Source organism: Muntiacus reevesi, chromosome 19 (genome assembly GCF_963930625.1).
Source record: "Muntiacus reevesi chromosome 19, mMunRee1.1, whole genome shotgun sequence".
Classification (NCBI taxonomy): Eukaryota; Metazoa; Chordata; class Mammalia; order Artiodactyla; family Cervidae; genus Muntiacus; species Muntiacus reevesi.
Genome location: NC_089267.1, coordinates 59,794,233 through 59,817,259, shown reverse-complemented (window position 1 = coordinate 59,817,259; position 23,027 = coordinate 59,794,233). Strand labels below are relative to the sequence as shown.

The 23,027-nt window shown below is 46.8% G+C and overlaps 1 protein-coding gene and 1 pseudogene across 2 annotated transcripts in view; one reads left to right on the top strand and one right to left on the bottom strand.

Annotated features, from left to right (window-relative positions):
- NT5E (5'-nucleotidase ecto) overlaps nt 1–23,027 on the top strand; it is a 58,565-nt gene that overhangs the window by 3,181 nt on the left and 32,357 nt on the right. The gene's annotated exons all lie outside the window — the stretch shown is intronic.
- Nucleotides 630–3,354, bottom strand: LOC136150721 (POU domain, class 5, transcription factor 1 pseudogene; annotated as a pseudogene).

The following is a 23,027-nucleotide window of genomic DNA, read 5'->3' as shown; positions in this document are numbered from 1 at the left end:
CACACACACACACACACACACATATATATCCCCTCCCTCTTGAGCCTCCCTCCCCTGACCCATTCCACCCCCCAGGTCATCACAGAACACCAGGCTGGTCTCCCTGTGTTACATGGCAGCTTCCACTAGTTATCCATTTTACACATGGTAGTGTATAATGTCAATGCGACTGCTCAATGTGTCCTACTCTCTCCTTCCTCCGCTGTGTTCACCAGACCATTCTCTATGCCTGTGTAAATAGGTTCATCTGTACTGTTTTTGTAGATTCCATATGTATGCATTAGTATTCAATGTTTGCTTTTTTCTTTCTGACTGACTGCACTCTGTATAACAGGCTCTGGGTTCATCCACCTCACTGTAACTGACTCAATTTCTTTCTTTTTTATGGTTGAGTAATATTCCATCGTATATATATACCACAACTTCTTTAGCCATTCATCTGTTGATGGACACCCATTGCTTCCATGTCCTGGCTATTGTAAACAGTGCTGCGATGAACATCGGGGTACCTGTGTCTTTCAGACTTGTGGTTTTCTCAGGGCATACGACCAGTAGTGGGATTGCTAGATCATATAGTAGTTTTATTCTTAATTTGTTAAGGAATCTCCATACTGTTTTCCACAGTGGCTGTACCAATTTACATTCCACCAGCCGTGCTGGGGGATTCTGATAGTGCTGGAGCCAGGACAAGCTTAGAGACCTCTGGACCCAGCTGCCAAGCAGAAGACTCTAGAGTGAGGACGTCATAAGCTGCTAGTTAGTGTCGCTGTGCTGGTGGAGGCACAGAAGACAGCTCTGGTGTCCTCACCGTGTGAGCTGGGCGGGTTGCTTCCTCTGAGCTTCCTGTTCCCAATGCAAGACTGGCGGGATCAACCTCCACCCCGCCTCTCTGTGTAAGACTTTTGCAAGTGATCCATGAGATGGCAAATGTAAAACTCCCTAGCGCCCTGCTGGCTCAGAGTAAATACTCAGTAAAGGTTAGTTCCATGTGTCCTGCCAAAAAAAAGCAAAAGGTGTGAGTAAGGGAGGTTGGGGTTTTAAGCTCTCAGTGTATCTGATTCTGACTGCCCGGCACAGCCCACCACCCTCCTCCGCCCACTCCACCAACTTTTCTATGTTCCATTTCTGAACTATTCTTTTGTTGTTTTTTTTACATTTTTTGTTTTTATAGAAAAAATTATTTTTAAATGCTAATCATGTAACATTTTCCATCACAGAAGCGGTTTATATTTGCAAGACTCACTTGAGTTTGGATTTTTTCTTTTTTGGGGTTTGGGCTATTCTTCATGTTTACTCATTGAGCAGACTTATGTGAACCCCCAAAAGCACAGAAGCAAAGGGATTCATCTCCAAGGGATGGGATTCTTACCACCAAGGTGGTCTGTGGGGAAGGGCAGCCTCCTTTGGGCCCTATTTTAAGGCCCTGGTCACTGAGCCCACTTTCTGTCTGACAGCCAGCAGCCTCAACCTGGACAGATTACTCCCCGATGCCAGAGCCAGCAGCCTGAGTGGGGCCGTGGCCCCTGACTTTACCTCACCCAAACCCGATAGATCCCCTTGTGTCTACATGCCTCGCCTTCCATCTCCCATGTAGGCAGCCTTCCTCACGTGTTGATGTTTGTGTTTGATTTCTATGTGCGCCTGTAGAAGCTTTGTATAGTTTCAGTTGCTTATACTTTTAAGTTATGCAACTCATTCTGTTACTCGGCTCATTGTTTCTTCTGTCCTGAGCTGGTCCTGCTGAGGGTTTGTCGGTGTCTCTCCGTGTCTACCGTGTACACGCACTGTGCCTCATGCTCCACAAAGACCTCCTCACATTTTAGCTGTTGCTCCCCTTTGATGGGTTTGGACATGGTACACATCATGCTGCAGTTCCACAAATGTGCTGCCCCAAATAGCCTCCCGCAGGTCCCACCTGTGAGACTTTGTTTAGGATCCATAGCCATGGGCAGGATTGCTGGGCACAAGGATGTGTACAGTTACTCAAGAACTGACCACCAGATGACTTTCCTGGGGCCTTCTATCCACCCCACCCGCTCCCAGGCAGATATGAACCCCCCGACACACACCCCTACTTTACATCATCCTCCAGCTTTCCAAGAGGTGTAAAATGACATCTCACTATCTGAGCTTGTGTTTTCCTTTTATTTCTTTTTTTCTTTTTAGGTCCCAGGCTTCTTTATTTAAGAACAAAGTGATGAGTGATGTGGGGATTAAACTCAAGCGCATCATTGAACTTCACCTTCCCTCCAGCCAGTTTCCCCAAAGTCCCTGCCCCCACACCCATTGTGTTCCCAAGTCCTTTCTTAGTGAATGAAAAACTTAATCCCAAAGCCCTGGCACAAACTCCAGGGTTCTCTCCCTAGCTCTCCCCTTCCTCTGCCCCCCATTCCTGGGGTGAGCAGGCACCTCAGTTTGAATGCATAGGAGAGCCCAGAGCGGTGACAGACACCGAGGGAAAGGCCTCACCCTCAGGGAATGGGAGTGAAGAGTACAGCGTAGTGAAGTGAGGGCCCCCGGAGCCTGGGGTACCAAAATGGGGCCCTGGCGCCAGAGGAAAGGAGACGGGGCCCCTGCGAAAGGAGACCCAGCAGCCTCGAAATCCTCTCGTTGGGAGTAGTCACTGCTTGATCCTTTGCCCTTCTGGCGACGGTTGCAGAACCACACTCGGACCACGTCCTTCTGCAGCCCGAGCTGCTGGGCGACGTGGCTAATTTGCTGCAGGGTGGGCTTCGGGCACTGCAGGAACATGCTCTCCAGGTTGCCTCTCACTCGGCTCTCTCGATACTCCTCCGCTTTCTCTTCCGGGCCTGCACAAGGGTCTCTGCCTTGCATATCTCCTGCAGATTCTCCTTGTTGTCAGCTTCCTCCACCCACTTCTGCAGCGGGGGCCGCAGCTTACACATGTTCCTGAAACTGAGCTGCACAGCCTCGAAACGGCAGATAGTCGTTTGGCTGAACACCTCTCCAAAGAGAACCCCCAGGGTGAGCCCCACATCGGCCTGGGTATGTGCTAGGGCGGTCCTCTTCTGCTTTAGGAGCTTGGCGAATCGTTCAAGGCCTTTCTGAAGAGCTTTGACGCCCTGGGACTCCTCAGCGTTCGGCTCCAGCTTCTCCTCCTCCAGCTTCGCGGCGCCTGCGGGGGCGGCGCAGGGGTCCGGGGAGACCCCCTCAGAGTTGCTCTCCACCCCGGCTCCCGCCTCGCCCTCGGGTTGAGGGGTCTCCAGGCCGCCTGGGGGCGCCGGCCCCACTCCAACCTGCGGCGCACAGTAGGCCATCCCTCCGCACAAGGCATAGGGCGGGGGGCACGGAGGAAGCCCCCACACCTCGGCGCTGGGCACGACCCCCGGCCCGATCCCCGACCTACCGGGAGGCCCTTGGAAGCTCATCCAGGTCCGAGGATCAACCCAGCCCGGCTCTGACCCTCCCGGCCCATCGCCTCCACCGCCCGGCGGGGGCGAGAAGGCGGAGTCAGAAGCGAGGTGTCCCGCCGTGGGGAAAGAAACCACCCTGAGCCGGGGGCCTAGGACAACGAGGGATCTCCCAGAGACTGCTCAATACCTCTCCGTGTTTTTCTAATAATTAGTAAAATTAATACGTTTGTTAACTTTGTGGGTTTCCTCTGCCCTAACTGCATGTTCACATGCTTTGCTCTTTCTTTATAAATTAGGTTTGCTCTAGTTTTCTTACTTTTCAAGAGTTCTAAGTATTGATCCATAATCAGTTTTATTTTTTCTGATTTTTTTTTGGCCTTGCCATGCAGCATGTGGGATCTTAGTTCCCCGACCAGGGATTGAACCCGTGGCCTGTGCAATGGAAGCACACGGGACCTCAGAGGAAGTCCCTGCAGTCAGTTTTAGACACTGATGTTTCCTCCTCCAGGGGATCTTCCCAACCCAGGGACTGAACCTAGTTCTCCTGCCTTGCAGGTGGATTCTTTACCATTTTTAGATCTATTAATTTTGTCCGTAGCATTGTCAACTTGTTTTATTGGGTGGGATTTTTAGGACATTAGGCCCAGCCTGGGAGAGAGCATCTCAAGTGACCCTGAGAGAACTGCCTCAAGGAGGCAAGGGGAGGAGCCTGGTTATATAGTTTTGCAACAGACGGTAGATAGTCTGAACATCAAAAGAGTTATATCAGTTAAAGAAAACTAGATATCCCAAGTCAAGGATTGTAGTGCTTTTCCATGTATGGGAAGGCGCAAGAGTCTGGCTCACTGGAATCGTTCCTTTGCTGTGTGCCTCTGATATCTGGGGCCAGAAGCCTGTGTTTTCATACCCTGATCTTCCTCAGGGCTCACCCTAGGGGATGGCTGCAGTCTGGTGCCTGCTCATCTCCTCCTCGAATTCCCTCAGGCCCACACTGAGGCTGCCATCTCTGATGGCTGTGACAGCCTTGTTTACCGATATGGCAGAAAGTACTCCATTTTTGGTGTCTTTTCATTGAACAGAAATCCTCCACTTGGTAAAATCAGATTAATTTTTGCTTTTTGTCTTATGGTTTGTGCTCTTGAAATGTTTTATTACCAAAATAAGATTTTGGTAATCTGAAGCCTGTCATCCCCAGCACTCATCCCTGGAATTCAGACATGAGTACTGTTCTCCCTGCCTTTGAGAGATGTGAATCTATCACTGGGAGTATGCCATTCAACTCTCTGAGCCATCAATTCCTCATCTGTAAAGTCTGAGGGCCCTCACATCTCTAAACCAATGGCATCCTGAGAAATATTTTTATTCCATTTCAATTCAGTGGAGGGACAGGAGAATGCGGCAAAGGTGCAGAGGCAGGAATCTGTAAGATGGACCAGCCTAGACCAGAGCGAGGTGGCAGGAATCAGAAGAGATGGGACCGCATGCAACTTACAGGCCACCCTGAAAAGTGTGGGCTCTGCTCTCTTGTCGTGGGGAGCCACTCGAGGTGTCTGAGTGGAGGAATTGTGGTTAATAAAAAATAAATATGCTGTCTTTGTCTACAATTCCTGGCACATAGCTCCCCAAACTCTTGGGGATACATGATCAGTGTCTTCTATATGCCAGTGAGATGATTGATGGCTGGAGACTCCTAGGCAGCTTCAGAATGAGAGCTGGTGGCCAAAAAGACTCCAGGATTAGAGAGTAGGAACTATTAACCTCTGGGGAGAGGCAGGGACCCAGAGACTGAGTTAATCACCAGCAGTCAGGGATTTGATCAATTATGTCAATGTGATGAAGCAGTCATAAAAAGTCCTAAATGGTGAACACACTGAAGTGGTGGCAAGGTGGTGTGCCCAGAGAAAGCAGGGAAGCCCTGTGTACCCTTCTGCTTGCACACCTTGCCCCATGCATGTCTTCCATTTGGCTGTTCCTGAGTTGCAGCCTTTATAGTACACCAGTAACCGTAAAAGCAAAGTACTTTCCTGAGTTCTGTGAATCTTCCTAGCAAATTATCAAAACTGTGTAGGTTCTTATGGGAGTCCCTGATTTACAGCTAATGTATTACAAGTGCAAGTGACCCAAGACTTGCAACTGGCGTCTGAAGTGGGGGCAGATGTGGCTCTGAACCCAGGACCTGTGATCTGGTGTTCACTCCTGGTAGACAGCGTGCGTGTGCTAAGTCGCTTCAGCCGTGTCCTACTCTTTGCAACCCCATTACTGCAGCCCTCTGGGCTCCTCTGTCCATGGGATTCTCCAGGCAAGAATACTGGAGTGGGTTTTACTGGAGGGGATCTTCCCAACCCAGGGATCGAACCCGTGTCTCTTGAGTCTCCTGCATTGGCAGGTGGTTTCTTTACCACTAACACCACCTAGGAAGCCCCAGGTAGATAGAGTCAGCATGGAATTGCATTGTTGGACACCCAGTTAGTAACTTTAGAGACCTGGACAATTAGCTGATATGAGAAAACACTTCTCAGTCACAGAGGGAATTCACAGTTTTGGAAGAATGAATAGAAATGGATGGGAGGGCAAAGATACCAGGAAAGAGGAAGGGAGAAGGGGCTGGACAGCATAGTCTAGTGGAGAGGTGATGAGCACAGACTGTAACTGGGCAAAGAACTCGTGTGCCTGCAGTGCAGAAAGCTGAAGTCTTAGCAGCAGACATTGGCAGCAAATAAGTGTTTATTGCAGGGCACCGAGCAAGGAAGTAAGACGGAGCCTCAGATCCACTCCCATTTGGGCTTTGAGTTGAGGGTGTTTTTAAAGGGAAAGAACAAAGAAACTGTAATTAATCATCATTTTGTGACATTTGTTAGTCACAGTTTCAGGAGCCAGTAAGTCTCTGGTTTAGGATTCTCAGGCCAGGTAGTCTGTGACTTGGGGGCCTAGTAGAAGAACAACCTGAAATTGTATGTTAATGATGAAATCTACAACAGCGGTTCCTCCAATTCTGGTTGATTACTGTTCTGTTAGCCCGTGGCTGAGGTCGGAGGGGACAGGAAGGGAAAAAAGTTTTCAATAGAGAGATTTATCATTAACTTGGAAGGAAACTTGGTTTTAGGGGCACTCCAGGTCAGAACTATGGTGATGGGGAAAGAAAGGCTGAATCCACCAGGGCCATTTTCAGTAGGCAGGCAGCATGGCACAGGGCTAGGAGGGTGAATTCGGGGTAACTATCTGAGATCAGGTCCCCTCCCTGCCACTTAAAATCTATGGAGTGTGAGCAGGTTCTTGAATCTCCTGGAGGCTTTCTTTGCACAGGTGTGAGGCGGGTGTGGTCGTGGTCGTCTCCCCACAGGTTGTCGTAGGGTTTAAAGGAGATGACGGGGACTTCCCTGGTGGTGCAGTGGCTAAACCTCCACTCTCCCAGTGCAGCAGACCCGGGTTTGATCCTTGGTCAGGGAACTAGATCCCACATGCCACAGCTAAAGATCCTGCATGCTACAACAAAGATTCAGCACAGCCAAATAAATAAATATTTTGTAAAAGAATTTTAAAGGAGATGATAATGTATGTAAAGTTCTTTGCACGGTGCCAGCTACCATCAGGGGTCAGTAAGTGCTGACCCTGCTCACCTTCTGTTGGCAGAGGTGGCTCAGAAGGAGCTTATAATCAAAAGATGACTAAGAGGGTTCAAGCCTGGGACACAGGGCGAGTCTGCGGTGTTTGACACTGCATCTCAAGAGTGCAGAGGTGTAGTAAGATTACCCCCTGACAGCTGAAGCCTCCTATTCCGGGCTTTTCCTGACTTAGTGGACATGCTTGTGCCCATGGGGTTGTGGCAGACAGAAGCAGTAGAAAGAGATGTGGACAGGACCTCAGGATACCCGGGTTTTACTTCTTGGCTTTTCCAGCTCCTAGCTGTGTGAGTTTGGGCAGCGGATTCCTCATCTATGAAGCAAGGGATCTGGAGGGGTGCCTGCCCATGTTGTTTCCCAGTGCCCCAGGCCCTGCCCAGCTGTATGTCTTGCTTCTAATCTGCCAGCACAGCTCAGTTGGTCCCAGGACTTAATAGTACTCACGGGTCTAAGTTGGCCTGACAACTCTTGTTTCTCCTCCACAGTTCCTTTCATAGAAGCTATTTCCTTATGGAGGGGTGGCTTGGGTCTTCCCCCAGGTACCTCCAGGTGGCTACTGCTTCCAGACAAAGAGGTTCCCAGGATTTTAGATGGAGGGTTATCCTTTTGTAATAGAAAATGATGGCCAAAACGGGAGGGTGATGAGCCCAGTTTCAAGCCTGTTTTCTGTGAGGTTTACTTACTCTTTCAGTTCACAGATACTCACTAGGGGCTTCCCTGGTGGCTCAGATGGTAAAGAATCCACCTGCAATGCAGGAGACCTGGGTTCTATCCCTGGGTTGGGAAGATCCCCTGGAGAAGGGAACGGTACCCACTCCAGTATTCTGGCCTGGAGAATTCCATGGACAGAGGAGCCTGGCAGGCTACAGTACATGGGGTCACAAGAGTCGGATATAACTTGGCAACTAAACAACCAAGCCTGTGCCAGACTCTGTGCTGAGTACTTTGGACAGTAAACAAGACCTGCCAGAGTGAAACTTATTGTTCAGTGAGGGGATCGTGCCCATCTGACCCCTTCTTAACCACAGAGAGGCTGCTTAAGACCTATGAATGGGGGTGAGCCGGGAGAAGCAAAGCAAAGCAAAAATGACTGGAATTCTAACGCCTGTGCACAAGGCTTCTCCAACTGCAGATCCCGTCTGCAGAAGACGATGCTCAGGTACCACATGTGTCCAGATAGACAGTGGGTGTGTCTCCCCTCCTCTAACTACAGATCCCATCTACAGAAGACGATGCTCAGGTACCACATGTGTCCAGATCAACAGTGGGTGTGTCTCCTCTCCTCCCAGAAAAGCAATCCCTAAGCAAAGAGAAGTCACCTTATATCCAAGTGCTTACAGTCTCTCACATCAAGGAAACTGAGTTACTTTATCTTCAATAAAAAAGCAGCATGTTCTGGGGAGACAGATTAGTAGTGCTGGTTTGGAAAGCTGGAGAGAGAGATCTGACAGCAGTGTTTTGTTGTTTTGTTTTGTATAAGCATAGAAAGCTGGTGGCTGTTCTGGAGCTCAGACCTGGAAAGCTGTGCATGTCTGTGGGTTGTGGGTCCTGGGGCTCAGGCTCTGTGTGAACAGCCCCACCCCCATCCTGCGGCTGTTGTCCCCAGCCCCTGCCTCCTCTGTTCCAGCCTGAGTCCGCGTCAGGGCTGGTCTGGGCAAGACCAGCCCCGGGCAGGGAGGAATGTAAGCAGCAGCAGCTTCTAGGCTCATCTTGTCCTAGCAGCTGTGCTTCCTTAACTGAAAGCAGGAGAAGAACCCGACAAGTCCCACAGCAGATTGGCAGCTTTCCCTGCTTCACTCACAGAAACCTCTGGGTGCTGTATAAACTCCCTCCCTGTCTGTTCTTCAGCTATATAACCAGAACTAGCAAATCCTCTTGACACTTCTTTTCCTTCACCTGAACAGTTGGCTTTATGATTTAGTCACTAAGTCATGTCCGACTCTTGCGACCCCATGGACTGTAGCCTGCCAGGCTCCTCTGTCCATTGAGATTCTCCAGGCAAGAATACTGGAGTGGGTTGCCATTTCCTTCTCAAGTTGGCTCTATATAGAATCCAAAAATTAGCTGGAGCCTCCTAGCTCCTCAGAGATGTGCTGGGTTAGCCAAAGAGTTTGTTTGGTTTTTAAATCAAAATAAAAGACATTTTTCATTTTCACAAAGAACTCTATTGAACAGTGTAGTCATCATTTTGTTCTACTACCTTCTACCATTTTTCAGGCAACTTCATAATTCCGTCTTCCCAAAACGTTTTATCTTTTTGAGCAGAGAATTGTTCTAGGTACCTTTTACAGTCTTCCAGAAAATTGAAATTTTTCCACTAAGAGAGTTTTGTAAAGACCAAAATAAATGGAAATCTGTAAATGCAATGTCTGGTGGATACAGTGAAGGAATCAGAACTTTGCAGCCAAGCTATAACAGTTTTTGCTTGGTCATCAAAGAAGCATTCAGTCTTGCATTATCCTGATGGAAGATTATGTGTTTTGTGTTGACTAATTCTGGGTGCTTTTCATCGAGTGCACCTTCAGTTGGTCTAATTGGGAGCAGTACTAGTTGGAATTAATCATTGGGTTTTCTGGAAGGTTTTCTCCTAACAGAAGACTCTTCCAGCCCCGCCATATACACAGTATCACCTCCTTTAAAAGAAGATTGACCTTTGGTGTGGTTGGTGGCAGTTCATTTCAATTGTCCCACAATCTCTTCCCTTCCACGTTATTGTGCACTAAGCACTTTTCATTGCACATCACAATTTGTTTTTAAAATGGAACATCTTACATTTCAGTAGAGAATGGCATTGGCATGTGGAAATATGATCAAGGAAATTTTTTCACTTATATGGAACGCGAACATCAAAGCAATTAACATAAGCAGGCTGGTACAAATGATTTTCAATGATTGATTTGAATATTTTGAATATGTCGGCTATCTCCCACGTGGTATAATGGTGATTGTTCTCAATGTGTCAATTTACTTGCTATCAACTTCAACTGGTCTACCTGACGATGGAACATTGTCCAGTGAGAAATCTCCAGCTCAGAACTTCACAAACCACTTTTGACACGTTCAATCAGTCACAGTATCTTTTCCATACACTAAATAAATCTTTTTTTGCATTTCAATTGCGCTTTCACGTTTTGTGAAATAACAAAGCATAATATGCCAAAGATGTTATCCTCGATATTAAAATGTCTGCACAAAAATTCACCAATTTAGATAAGTTTTTTAAAAATGCACATTGGTATGACAGCTGTCACAATACAAACAAAATTGTTTTGAGTGAACCTAAAAACATCTAAGCACTGCTTGAGCCATCTTGGGGGGGAAATGAATAAGCCTTTTGACCAGCCCAGTAGTGAAACCTTCCTGGAACCCAATTAGCTGAGCAGGTACTTTTAAACGTAATGTTGATGTGGGTATTTTGCATGGTAAATATAAAATGCTGTCTGTTCAGTACTTGTTTGTTCATTCATTCAACAGACACTGAGTTGTGAGTGAACTAGGTTGAGCTCAGGAAGCTTTTCTGCCATTCAGTCAGATACCACATTCATCTGCCAGGGACTAAGACTGGGGATGTGAAGCACAACCCAACACCAGAAGCAGCTTGTAATCTTCCCTGCTTATGGTTGTTGCTGAATCTGCCTGAGTGGTTGGCAACTAAGCGCTGTTGAGTGACAGACCAGGGTTTCCTCTAATCCTTAAACTATAGGGTGTCCTGCAGTCTTCTTCATGGGGTGAGCTAGAGTCTAAGTGACTAACTGAATTCATGTGTTGCAAATTTCTGACATATGGCTCTTTGATGTTACAATCGATTTCTGTGGATTAAAACCAAAATTCTTTTCTTCTGCATCATGCATCCTGTGCTGCTCTTAATTCTTCTTTCCGCTTTTTTTTTTCTTCTACCTGGATTTAAGCGTCTTCTCTTATTTGGAACATTTCTGACTGCTTCAGCTCTCGTGTCTCCACCCCCACATTTGTTACTACAGCTGATGTCACTGGCCTGTGAGTGCCTCGAACCCCGTCCATCCTCAGCTGTCAGGCTCTCTCTCATCTCTGCCTGTGGCTCCCACTTGCTTTATGCGTGCATGCATGGGTGTGTCACGCTCTCCCTTCCTGTGGCCAACGCTTCCTGAGGACAAGGACCAGGGCTGTGTTACTCAGCACTGTGGAAACCTGGAAGAAACCAGTGGCTTGTTTAATGATACTCATCACTCTCCAGATGCTTGTTATTTTTTTTTTAACATACTCTTTTCCAGTGTGGTTTATCATAGGATCTTTTTTAAAAAACTGTTTGCAGAAGTCTGAGACCTTACTGTACTTTTTTATGATTTTATTTTTGGCTGTTCTGTGTCTTTGCTGCTGCTCAGACTTTGCTCTAGTTGCAGCAGTCAGGGACCACACTCTAGCTGTGGTGTGCAGGTCTCTCGTTGTGGTAGCTTCTCTTGTTGCAGAGGACGGGCTCTAGGGTGCACGGACTTCGTAGTTGTGGCTCCCTAGCTCTAGGACACAGGCTCAGCGGTTGTGGCCCACGGGCTCAGCTGCGCCACGGCAGTGGGACCTTCCCAGACCAGGGGTGGAGCCTGTGTCTCCTGCGCTGGCAGGCAGATTCCTTGCCACTGAGCCTCCAGGGAAGGTCCTGTCTTAGGATCTTGACCATAGTTCTCTGTGCCATACAGGAGGACCTTGCTGTTTCTTCCATCCCATACACAATAACTTATTTTTTTATTAGTTTTATTGAAATATAGCTGATTTTGGGTTTCCCTGGTGGCTCAGATGGTAAAAATCTGCCTGCAATGCGGGAGACCTGCATTCAGTCCCTGGGTTGGGAAGATCCCTGGAGGAGGGCATAACAACCCACTCCAGTACTCTTGTCTGGAGAATCCCATGGACAGAGGAGCCTGGTAGGCTATAGTCCATGGGGTCCCAAAGAGTCAGACACGACTGAGCAAATAAGCATACAGCTGATTTACAATGTTCTTAATTACTGCTGGGCAGCAAAATGACTCAGTTATACATATATACACATGTGTGTATACACGTTCATTTTTTAATATCCTTTCCATTATGGTTTACAGGCGCTTGTATTAGCAGCAGTTTGGCAGAATACTTAAGGTCCCAGATGCTAAAGCCTTGCTTTCTTCCAGTCCCAGCTATGCCTCTTGCTAGTTGTGGAAGCCCCACGCCCCAGGTTTCCCATCTCTGTAAAGGACAAGTAATTAGTACTTACCTCACAGCATTGTAAGAATTGAATAAGTTAATGTATGAACAGGGCTTAGCCATGTAGCATGAAAGTCTTAACTATTAATATTTCTTTTTGTCATGTATTTTGTTTTTATTTTTATTTTTTCTCTTTCTTGAAATTCCCTTATGTCAAATTCACTGGTAATTTTCACAGTCCTTTGTGGACCAGGCAGGAGCTGTGAAATGCCCCCTTTGTAATTCAGGTACCATATAGGTGGTTGGTCTCCTTGGCAGATTCCCAATAGAAAGAGAGTTCAAAAAATTCCTTTTTCTTGCTAACTGCCTTCATGAAATCTATATAACGTTCATATGTGCACACACAAGACCCTGAGCCGTTAAAAAAAAACTTTTAAAAAAAACTTTCATAAGCAAGTGTCAGTAAGATATGAATAGAAATGTAAATGAAGACACAGGAAGTGAAAAAGAGAGCCCAACGGAGCGGTGAGTTGTGGTGCAGTCAGCTAAGCTTCCAAGCTTCGTGTCTGGTTCCCCGTCTTCGAGCAGTTTGGCTCCTCTTGTTTTCCAACTGCCCTGGAGGCTCACACAGTGAAGGCTCCGCCTGCAGTGCAGGAGACCCAGATCCAGTTCCTGGGTCGGGAAGACCCTCCGGACAAGGGCGTGCAGCCCGCTGCAGTATTCTTGCCTGGAGAGTCCCCTGGACAGAGGAGCCTAGCGGGCTTGTCCGTGGGGCCACAAAGAGTTAGTCATGACTGCTGCTGCTTACTGCTCTTTATCAAGTGTGTTTTTACATCCTGTTCCTGAACAGCTTCAGCGGCTCGCCTACTGAATCAGAGGTGAAAGTGGGGCCCGTTTGAAAGGAGCAGGTGGGCTGGAGGGCTTTGTTGCTCCTTCAGTAAACAGCTGCTGAGCCGCTGGTGCCGGGCGCTCCCTGGCGTCACCAAGGACCGTGGGACGATTGACACGGCTCCTGCCTCCGGGAGAAAGAGAAAGACGTGTGAGCAGACAGCGGCGGCGGGCGTGACGGTGTGACGGGTGTGACAGGAGGGCGGTCTGCGGTGGCGGCTGGTGGCGCCACTGCAGGCTTCTCACACCCAGGCAGGTGACTTTGTGTTCCTGGAACCGAAGGTGCCTGGTCAGGCAGAAAAAAGCAATGAGGCAACTCAGGGAGTTGAGAGCGGGCTGGCTTAGCACCTGAGCAGGACGGATCTCAGTGGGAAGGGGGGAGCCTTGCAGAGACACCCAGCAGGGCTGGGAGCCGTGGGGTGGGCGTTTGGGGAGTGCATTCTGGTAGCCCCCAGGAGTGGGCAGGAGGTCTGCAGCCAGAGACTGGCTCGGAGGGTCTCGATATGTCTGGGTGAGGAGCGATGAGACAGAGTGGGGCAGTGGGAGTGCCTGGAGGAGGGCACCCCTGGAGGGGATGGTGCAGGAGCCCAAACAAAGGGGTTTCCTGGCTGGGTCGCCAGGAGGGGAGGCCTGAGGGCGAGGGGAGGTCTGCCCGGTGCTACGCCCGGGATTGCTCTTTCCTAGCACCTGGAGCTACATGCATCCTCACAAGTGTCTCCTTCACGGCTTATTGAGGGCACCCGTTCTGCTGGCTGAGTGGTGGGGACTGCCTAGCCAGCAGACTGTGCAGAGCAGGGATCCGTGGATAGGGTAGGGAGGGGGCAGTGAGCACCGGGTCTCTCCCAGGCAATTACATGCAACATCTTCTGCAACAGAAGCCCATGTCTCTGCCCCACCGCCGACCCAGTTTCAGTATCTGTAACCCCGTCACCTGGGTTCAAGCTGGGCTGCCCTGAAATTGGGGTGGGGGATGCCATTTCAAACTTGGGGGAAAAAATCTGCATTTTCTGGTAACACTTGAAATAAAAATACTGCTGCAGGTTGACGCAAACCAACCAAGGATGTAGCATCAGACACTAGTCAGAGCTGGGTCACTGTGACCGCCGCCGCACAGCTTGCTTTATTCAGGGAGGCCTGCTATGTTCTTGGCCTGCGAGGCTCTCGCTCTCTGGGTTTTGCTGCTCGCTTGCCTTCTGTGGCTCTGTGCTCTGTGAAGATTATCACTCTGTGGCTGCTGTGTTTACCCATCAGAGGCTTTCAGAACAGAACTCTTCATCAGTCTGGTGCCGGAGCCCAGAGGACTGTGCCTGGCCCTTTCTCCCACTGCAGCCCACAGACAGGCCAGCACCGGTGCAGGTCAGAGAAGCAGCTGCTGAGAACCACCCAGGGCCTGAGGACCAGTAACCCGGCCTCGGGCATTCGGTCCCAGTCTCTTTTTCCCTCCTCCTCACCGATCATTTGTTTAGTTGTGTTTTCATCCAGTGGATATTACCAAGCATTACCCCTGTGGTAGCTACGTTTATTTTTTATTTACTTATTTGGTTGTGCCAGGTGTATTTGTCAGATGGGATCGAGTTCCCTGGCCAAGGACCAAACCTGGGCCCCCTGCATTGGGAGCATGGATTCTTAACCACTGGACTTCTAGAGAAGTCCATTTTAAATAGATTATGGGACTTGATTAATGCATATTCTTTTTTTTAATTTACTTTATTGATTTACAATGTTGAATTAATTCCTACTGTACAGCAAACTGATTCATTCAAGTGTGCATTCATTTTCCTATTCTTTTCCGTAATGGTTTACCACAGGATATGGAATATCCCTGTGTTACACAGTAGGAACTTGTTGTTTATCCATTCTGTATATGATAGTTTATATCTGCTAACCCAAACTCCCAATCCATCCTTCCCCCACCCTCCTTGCACCTTGGCAAACACGACTCTCTTTGTCCATGAGTCTGTTTCATAGTTAAGTTCATCCGTGTCATATTTTAGATTACACATGTAAGTGATACTGTACAATATTTGCCTTTCTCTGTCTGACTGACTTCCCTTAGTATGATAATCCCTAGGTCCATCCACTTTGATGCAGATGCCATCATTCATTCTCTTTATGGCTGAGTAATGTTCCATTGTATATACGTACCGCGTCTTCTTTATCCACCAATTAATGCGGAGAATTCAGAAAATGGGAGATTTCTCCATAAAGACTAAATATTCGGCATAATAAGCATTAGTCACTCAGCTGTGTCCATCTCTCTGTGACCCCATGGACTGCAGCCAACCAGGTTCCTCTGTCCATGGGATTCTCCAAGCAAGAACACTGGAGTGGGTTGTCATTTCCTTCTCCAATTCTGGCATAATGGGAGACCTTCACAGAAGGCCAGCGAATGGCCACTGACCCCCGTGTCCGCTCCCGAGGACCATGAAGGAAGAGCAGGAGGCTCGGGTTCCGGGCCTCTTCCCGTGTCAGCGCTGGTCCCACCCGCTCCCACGCCACGGGCTTGGTTTCTCTCAGTCTCACCCTGAGGAGTGTTCTTATTTCTTCTTGTTCATTTGTTTACTCAGCACTGCTAAGAGCATGTGTTTATGGGTGAAGGGAGTAAATGAAGAAAGAGAGCTTCTCTTAGGAAAAGCTTTGAGAAAGAAAAAAAGCTGGACGTGGGCAGGAGGCCTCACAGGACACGGTGGTCAGGCACGCCGGGTCAGCTGACAGCTGGACCAGCTGCAGGTTTCACCTGCTCCCTTTGTGGAACAAGCATGGTAAAAGAGGCAAAGTCAGGAAGAATGTGAAATTAATTCCTCTAGCACACATTCCTCTCTGAAGTTTTATTTTACTGCTGCTGGAAGTCAGTAGATTCCACACTTATCATTATTATCTTCATGCAGGCATGGAGAACAATTTCATCTCAAGTGTCAATCTCTAGTTAACTGACAGTAACTCCCTGCAGAGCCAGGAAAAGAGAGTTTTGAGATTCAGTTCAAACTCAGTTGGGAAGACTGACTCCGTCAGTCATTCAGCATCTACCCAGATAGAAAAAGGGATGGGGAACTGTAGCATTATGACACCATGTATTTGTTTTCGTTGGGTGGATACTAGGTACTTTCCATTGACTTTAGTATCTAAAAGATGGTAATTGACTGTTTCTTGACTTCCTACTTTTGCGTTCCGGTCCCCTATAATGAAAAGAACATCTTTTTTGGGTGTTAGTTCTAAAAGGTCTTGTAGGTCATCATAAAACCGTTCAGCTGCAGCTTCTTCAGCATTATTGGTCGGGGCGTAGTCTTGGATTATTGTGATATTGAATGGCTTGCCTTGGAAATGAACAGAGATCATTCTGTCGTTTTTGAGATTACATCCAAGTACTGCATTTTGGACTCTTGTTGACCATGATGGCTACTCCATTTCTTCTAAGGGATTCCTGCCCCCAGTAGTAGATATAATGGTCATCTGAGTTAAATTCACCCATTCCAGTCCATTTTGGTTCACTGATTCCTAAAATGTCGATGTTCACTCTCGCCATCTCCTGTTTGACCACTTCCAATTTGCCTTGATTCATGGACCTAACAACATTCCAGGTTCCTATGCAATATTGCTCTTTATAACATCGGACCTTGCTTCTATCACCAGTCACATCCACAACTGGGTATTGTTTTTGCTTTGGCTCCATCCCATCATTCTTTCTGGAGTTATTTCTCCACTGATTTCCTGTAGCATATTGGGCACCTACCGACCTGGGGAGTTCATCTTTCAGTGTCCTGTCTTTCTGCCTTTTCATACTGTTCATAGGGTTCTCAAGGCAGGAATACTGAAGTGGTTTGCCATTTCCTTCTCCAGTGGACCATATTTTGTCAGAACTTTCCACCATGAAACGTCCATCTTGGGTGGCCCTACATGGCGTGGCTTAGTTTCATTGAATTAGACAAGGCTGTGGTCCATGTGATCAGATTGGCTAGTTTTCTGTGTTTGTGGTTTCAGTCTGTCTGCCCTCTGATGCCCTCTCTCAGCGCCTACTGGCTTCTCTTACCTTGGACGTGGAGTATCTCCTCATGGCTCCCAGAAGTAAAAAAACACCTGGAGTAACAGGCAAATATGGCCTTGGAGTACAGAATGAAGCAGGGTAAAGGCTAATACAGTTTTGCCAAGATGACGCACTGGTCATAGCAAACACCCTCTTCCAACAACACAAGAGAAGACTCTACACATGGACATCACCAGATGGCCAAAATCGAAATCAGACTGATTATATTCTTTGCAACCAAAGATGGAGAAGCTCTATACAGTCAGCAAAAACAAGACCGGGAGCTGGTTGTGGCTCAGATCATGAACTCCTTATTACCAAGTTCAGACTTAAATTGAAGAAAGTAGGGAAAGCCAATAGGCCATTCAGGTATGACCTAAATCAAATCCCTTATGATTATACAGTGGAAGTGAGAAATAGATTTAAGGGACTAGATCTGATAGACAGAGTGCCTGGTGAACTATGGACGAAGGTTCGTGACACTGTACAGGAGACAGGGATCAAGACCATCCCCATGGAAAAAAAATGCAAAAAAGCAAAATGGCTGTCTGAGGAGGCCTTACAAACAGCTGTGAAAAGAAGAGAAGCTAAAAGCAAAGGAGAAAAGATGTACCCATTGAAACGCAGCGTTCCAAAGAATAGCAAGGAGAGATAAGAAAGCCTTCCTCAGGGATCAGTGCAAAGAAATACAGGAAAACAATAGAATGGGAAAGATTAAAGATCTCTTCAAGAAAATTAGAGATACCAAGAGAACATTTCATGCAAAGATGGCCTCAATAAAGGACAGCAATGTTATGGACCTAACAAAAGCAGAAGATATTAAGAAGAGGTGGCAAGAATACACAGAAGAACTGTACAAAAAAGATCTTCACAACCCAGATAATCATGATGGTGTGATCACTCACCTAGAGCCAGACATCCTGGAATGTGAAGTCAAGTGGGCCTTAGGAAGTATCACTACAAACAAAGCTAGTGGAGGTGATGGAATTCCAGTTGAGTTATTTCAAGCCCTGAAAGATGATGCTGTGGAAGTGCTGCACTCAATATGCCAGCAAATTTGGAAAACTCAGCAGTGGCCACAGGCCTGGAAAAGGTCAGTTTTCATTCCAATCCCAAAGAAAGCCAATGCCAAGGAATGCTCAAAGTACCACACAATTGTACTCATCTCACATGTTAGTAAAGTAATGCTCAAAATTCTCCAAGCCAGGCTTCAGCAATACGTGAACCATGAACTTCCAGATGTTCAAGCTGGATTTAGAAAAGGCAGAGGAACCACAGATCAAATTGCCAACATCAGCTGGATCATCAAAAAAGCAAGAAAATTCCAGAAAAACATCTATTTCTGCTTTATTGACTATGCCCAAGCCTTTGACTGTGTGGATCACAATAAACTGTGGAAAATTCTGAAAGATGGGAATACCAGACCACCTGACCTGCGTCCTGAGAAATCTGTAGGCAGGTCAAGAAGCTACAGTTAGAACTGACATGGACCAACAGACTGGTTCCAAATAGGAAAAGGAGTACGTCAAGGCTGTATATTGTCACCCTGCTTATTTAACTTATATGCAGAGTACATCCTAAGAAACACTGGGCTGGATGAAGCACAAGCTGGAATCAAAATTGCTGGGAGAAATATCAATAACCTCAGATATGCAGATGACACCACCCTTATGGCAGAAAGTGAAGAAGAACTAAAGAGCCTCTTGATGAAAGTGAAAGAGGAGAGTGAAAAAGTTGACTTAAAGCCCAACATTCAGAAAACTAAGATCATGGCATCTGGTCCTATCACTTCATGGCAAATAGATGGGGAAACAGTGGAAACAGTGTCAGACTTTATTTTTGGGGGCTCCAAAATCACTGCAGATGGTGACTGAAGCCATGAAATTAAAAGACACTCCTTGGAAGGAAAGTTATGACCAACCTAGATAGCATATTAAAAAGCAGAGACATTACTTTGCCAACAAGTTCTGTCTAGTCAAGGCTATGGTTTTTCCAGTGGTCATGTATGGATGTGAGAGTTGGGCAATAAAGAAAACTGAGCGCCAAAGAATTGATGCTTTTGAACTGTGGTGTTGGAGAAGACTCTTGAGAGTCCCTTGGACTGCAAGGAGATCCAACCAGTCCATCCTAAAGGAGATAAGTCCTGGGTGTTCATTGGAAGGACTGATGTTGAAGCTGAAGCTCCAATAGTTTGGCCACCTGATGCGGAGAACTGACTCATTAGAAACGACCCTGATGCTGGGAAGGATTGAAGGCAGGAGGAGAAGGAGACAACAGAGGACAAGATGGTTGGATGGCTTCACTGACTCAATGGACATGAGTTTGTGTCAGCTGCAGGAGTTGGTGGTCGTTAGGGAGACCTGGCCTGCTGCGGTCCATGGGGTCGCAAAGAGTCAGACACAACTGAGCAACTGAACTGAGTTGGTTGTTAAATTCTCATTAGCATTCAGTGCAATTGGAATAAATAAATGAATAGAGATGCAGTCACCATATGAGCACCTTAAAATGGGTATATGTCAGGAATTGCTTATCCAGAGGAAGTTAGACATTGTCCTGTATTCAGAATTAATGAGAGTTATAAACCAGTGATGGTGGCACAAGCTTTCCCTCACTCCTCACTACAGAGTGTTTTTAATCAAAACAAGAAACTCCAAATGGACCCATTCTTCCATTGCTGATTCATATGACCTGAAAAGCCTTTCACAAACTATACACAGCAAATGTACATGCTAAGTCCCTTCAGTCATATCTGACTCTGTACCACCCTATGGACTGTAGCCTGCCAGGCTCCTCTGTCCATGGGATTCTCAGGCAATACTGGAGTGGGTTCCCATGCCCTCCTCCCGGGTATCTTCCTGACCCAGGGATTAAACCTGCATTTCTTATGCCTCATGCTTTGGCAGACAGGTTCTTTACCACTAGCACCACCTGGGTTGCAAATGTAAATATTAACAAATGCCTGCAGTTGGGGTTAAAAGCATCTGACTGTGTTCTGCAGAATTTATTTAACAACAGCAGAATTTTGAGTCGGAGAAGAAGCAAATCTCCCTTGTCCTTACATTTCAGTTTGCTTTTAGCTTTAAAACGCAAGCAAGGGAATTCCCTCGCGGTCAAGGGTTAGGACTTTGCACTTTCACCACCAGGGCCTGGGTTCAGTCCCTAGTTCGGGAACCAAGATCCCACAAGTCTCACAGCACAGCCAAAAAAGTTTTGAAATTTAAAAATAAAGAAGAAGAATAAAAGGAAGGCAATATTCCAGGTATTTAGGTGATCAAAAACACTGGGCTTAGCTAGATGGAGAACGTGAAAAGTCTCTTTCCTATATGATCATCAAGTTTTGTTTTGCTTTTAATAGTGAGAACCCCAGGATTCTCCAAGGAGGTGATGATGATACTTAAATGGGGTTAGACCAGACGCTCTCATTGTGTTCCTATGATCCCAGTGTTGGAGATACTGAAAAAGGTCATTTTGTGAGGTTCAACTCTCTTTAATTACAGAAAAGTGCATTTGGTGAAATTTAGTGTTTGTATTAAAAATATTCAAGGTGATGACAGGGCTAGAACCAGTGGATGAATAGGGCTCTCAAATGAACAAATGAATGAAAATGAGTTTCGTTTCCAGTATTGGAAATGAAATGTTTGGAAAGCAGAAAAGCGAGAGAGAATGTGAGAATGTCCTTTAGGGTCAGGAAAATCACTTGCTTATGTGAGGATTAGAGTGATAAGCACGTAATCCTTACGTGATAATTATGTAATAATCCTTAGAGTGATAATTATGTAATCTTACATAATCTTAGCACGTAAGAGTGTGGCTCATATCAGGGTTAGTTGGTACACGTAAGCATATGGTACAACATAAGCTGGTACACGTTAGCTGGTCAGGGCAGCAAAAAATCAACAAGTACAAATACAAGAAGGTGGACAGGGTCTTCAGAGAGGACCCAAGAGGACATAATGATACTGCTATGTCAATTTCTAAATTCTTGTACTGAGGCTTCCCTGGTGGCTCAGCAATAAGGAATCTGCCTGCCGACACAGGAGACGTGTGTTCAATCTCTGGGTTGGAAGATCCCCTGGAGAAGGAAATGGCAGCCCATTCCAGCATTCTTGCCTGGGAAATGCCATGGATAGAGGAGCCTGAAGGGCTACAGTCCATGGGTCGCAAAAGAGTCAGACATGACTTAGAGATTCAACAGCAACAACATGGTTGCCCTACAAAGGTTCTGTAAGATATAAAGGAAGAAGGAAAGACCCTAGGCTCTGTTATGTTGTATCTTTATTGCTCTAAGTTCTACTCGTAGGCAGACTCTTCCTGAGGTATTTTCACATTATTAATAAAAGCAATAGGAACGAATGAAGAAGCAGTGTATTTCACAAGTTTCCTGTGTGCCGGCAGGGTGGTGGGAGCAGGTGTCGTCAGGTGAGCTGCAGGATCCTTCCCCTGCAGAGCAGATAAATGGTGAAGCTGATAGGTGCAGGGGAACGGGAGGGAGCAGGGAAATTCACCGTCAGAAAGTGGAAGCACCAAGTTTCTAAAGATACACATTTACACAGGGATTGTTCTGCTTTGTTATTTGTAGGAAGAATTAGCTGTGTGTAGAAGAAAGAAACTGATGGAGATTTTTCTGTTCACTTATTTATTCACTTGATGCTGCATCCCTGCTCTCTTCCCAAAACTCTGCTGCGTGGTAAGGGACTCAGTCAGCAGGTGCAGGGTCTGCCGGGGCTGCCTGAGGGGCCCATCGAGCAAAGCAAGGACTGCTAACTCAGGGAGGACTGGGAGGGTTCAGGGCCTTTCTTCCAGAAGGTCCATTGGCCTTCAGGAGCTAAAATAATTAGTTGACTAATAAAAATAAATGGAAAATAAAATAAAATAAAATAATTAGTTGAATAAGGCAGTAAAGGCCTGGCATGGGAAAGGAATGTTCTATCTTCCTATCTGTGTATATGTCTTTTTTATTATTATTTTTGGCTGTGGAGGATCTTCATTGCTGTCTGTGGGCTTTCCCTAGTTGCAGTGACCAGGGGCTACTTTTTGTTGTGTGAGGGCTTCTCACTGAGGGCTTTTCCTGTTGAGGAGCGCAGGTTCTAGAGCTCTGGCTCGCTAGTTGTGATGCATAGCATTTGTTGCCACATGGCATGTGGATCTTCCAGGACCAGGGATTGAACCAGTGTCCCTTGTATTGCAAGGCAGATTCTTAACCACTGGGCCACCGAGGGAGCCTTGTCTATGTCTATCAGTCAGTCATCATTTATGTATCACATGCACATGCATGCATGCTCAGTCGCTTCAGTCGGGTCCATCTCTTTGCAGTCCCATGCGCTGTAGCTCGTCAGGATTCTCTGTCCATGGGATTCTCCAGACAAGAGTACTGGAGTGGGTTGCCATGTTCTCATCCAGGGGATCTTCCCAACCCAGGATTGAAATCCATGTCTCCTGTGTCTGCTGCATTGCAGGCAGATTCCTTACCACTAAGCCACCAGGGAAGTCCATGTATCATATACAGAGGGACAAAGATAAGTGAAAACATGGAAAACTATGAGCAGTCAGGATTTTATTTTGAGTCCTTACTCTCTTATGCAAAGTCCGTTACAGCCAAGCACAGAGGTTAAGAAAGTTGAAGTCAAACAGAAGTGACTCTGGTCCCACCTCCACTCCTTACTAATTTTGTGACCTTGAACCAGTCATTTAATGTGTCTAGATCTCAGTTTTTCCCCTCTGTAACACAAGGATAGTAATAATACCAACATCACAGCACAAAACCAGGTTTGCTACAGAAAATCACCTTGCATGATGCTGGTGTGTGGCGTGTACTTAGTAAATACTGACTCGCTGTCATTACAACTTTTGTTTTATTCATTCATTCCTCTTCCAGAGGAAGCTTCAGTTTAGAAATGTATTCAGGTCACTGCTCATGAATGATAGAGCCGGGCCTGCCTGCTGCCTGGAGGTGGGTGTCTGAGGGAAGCTTAA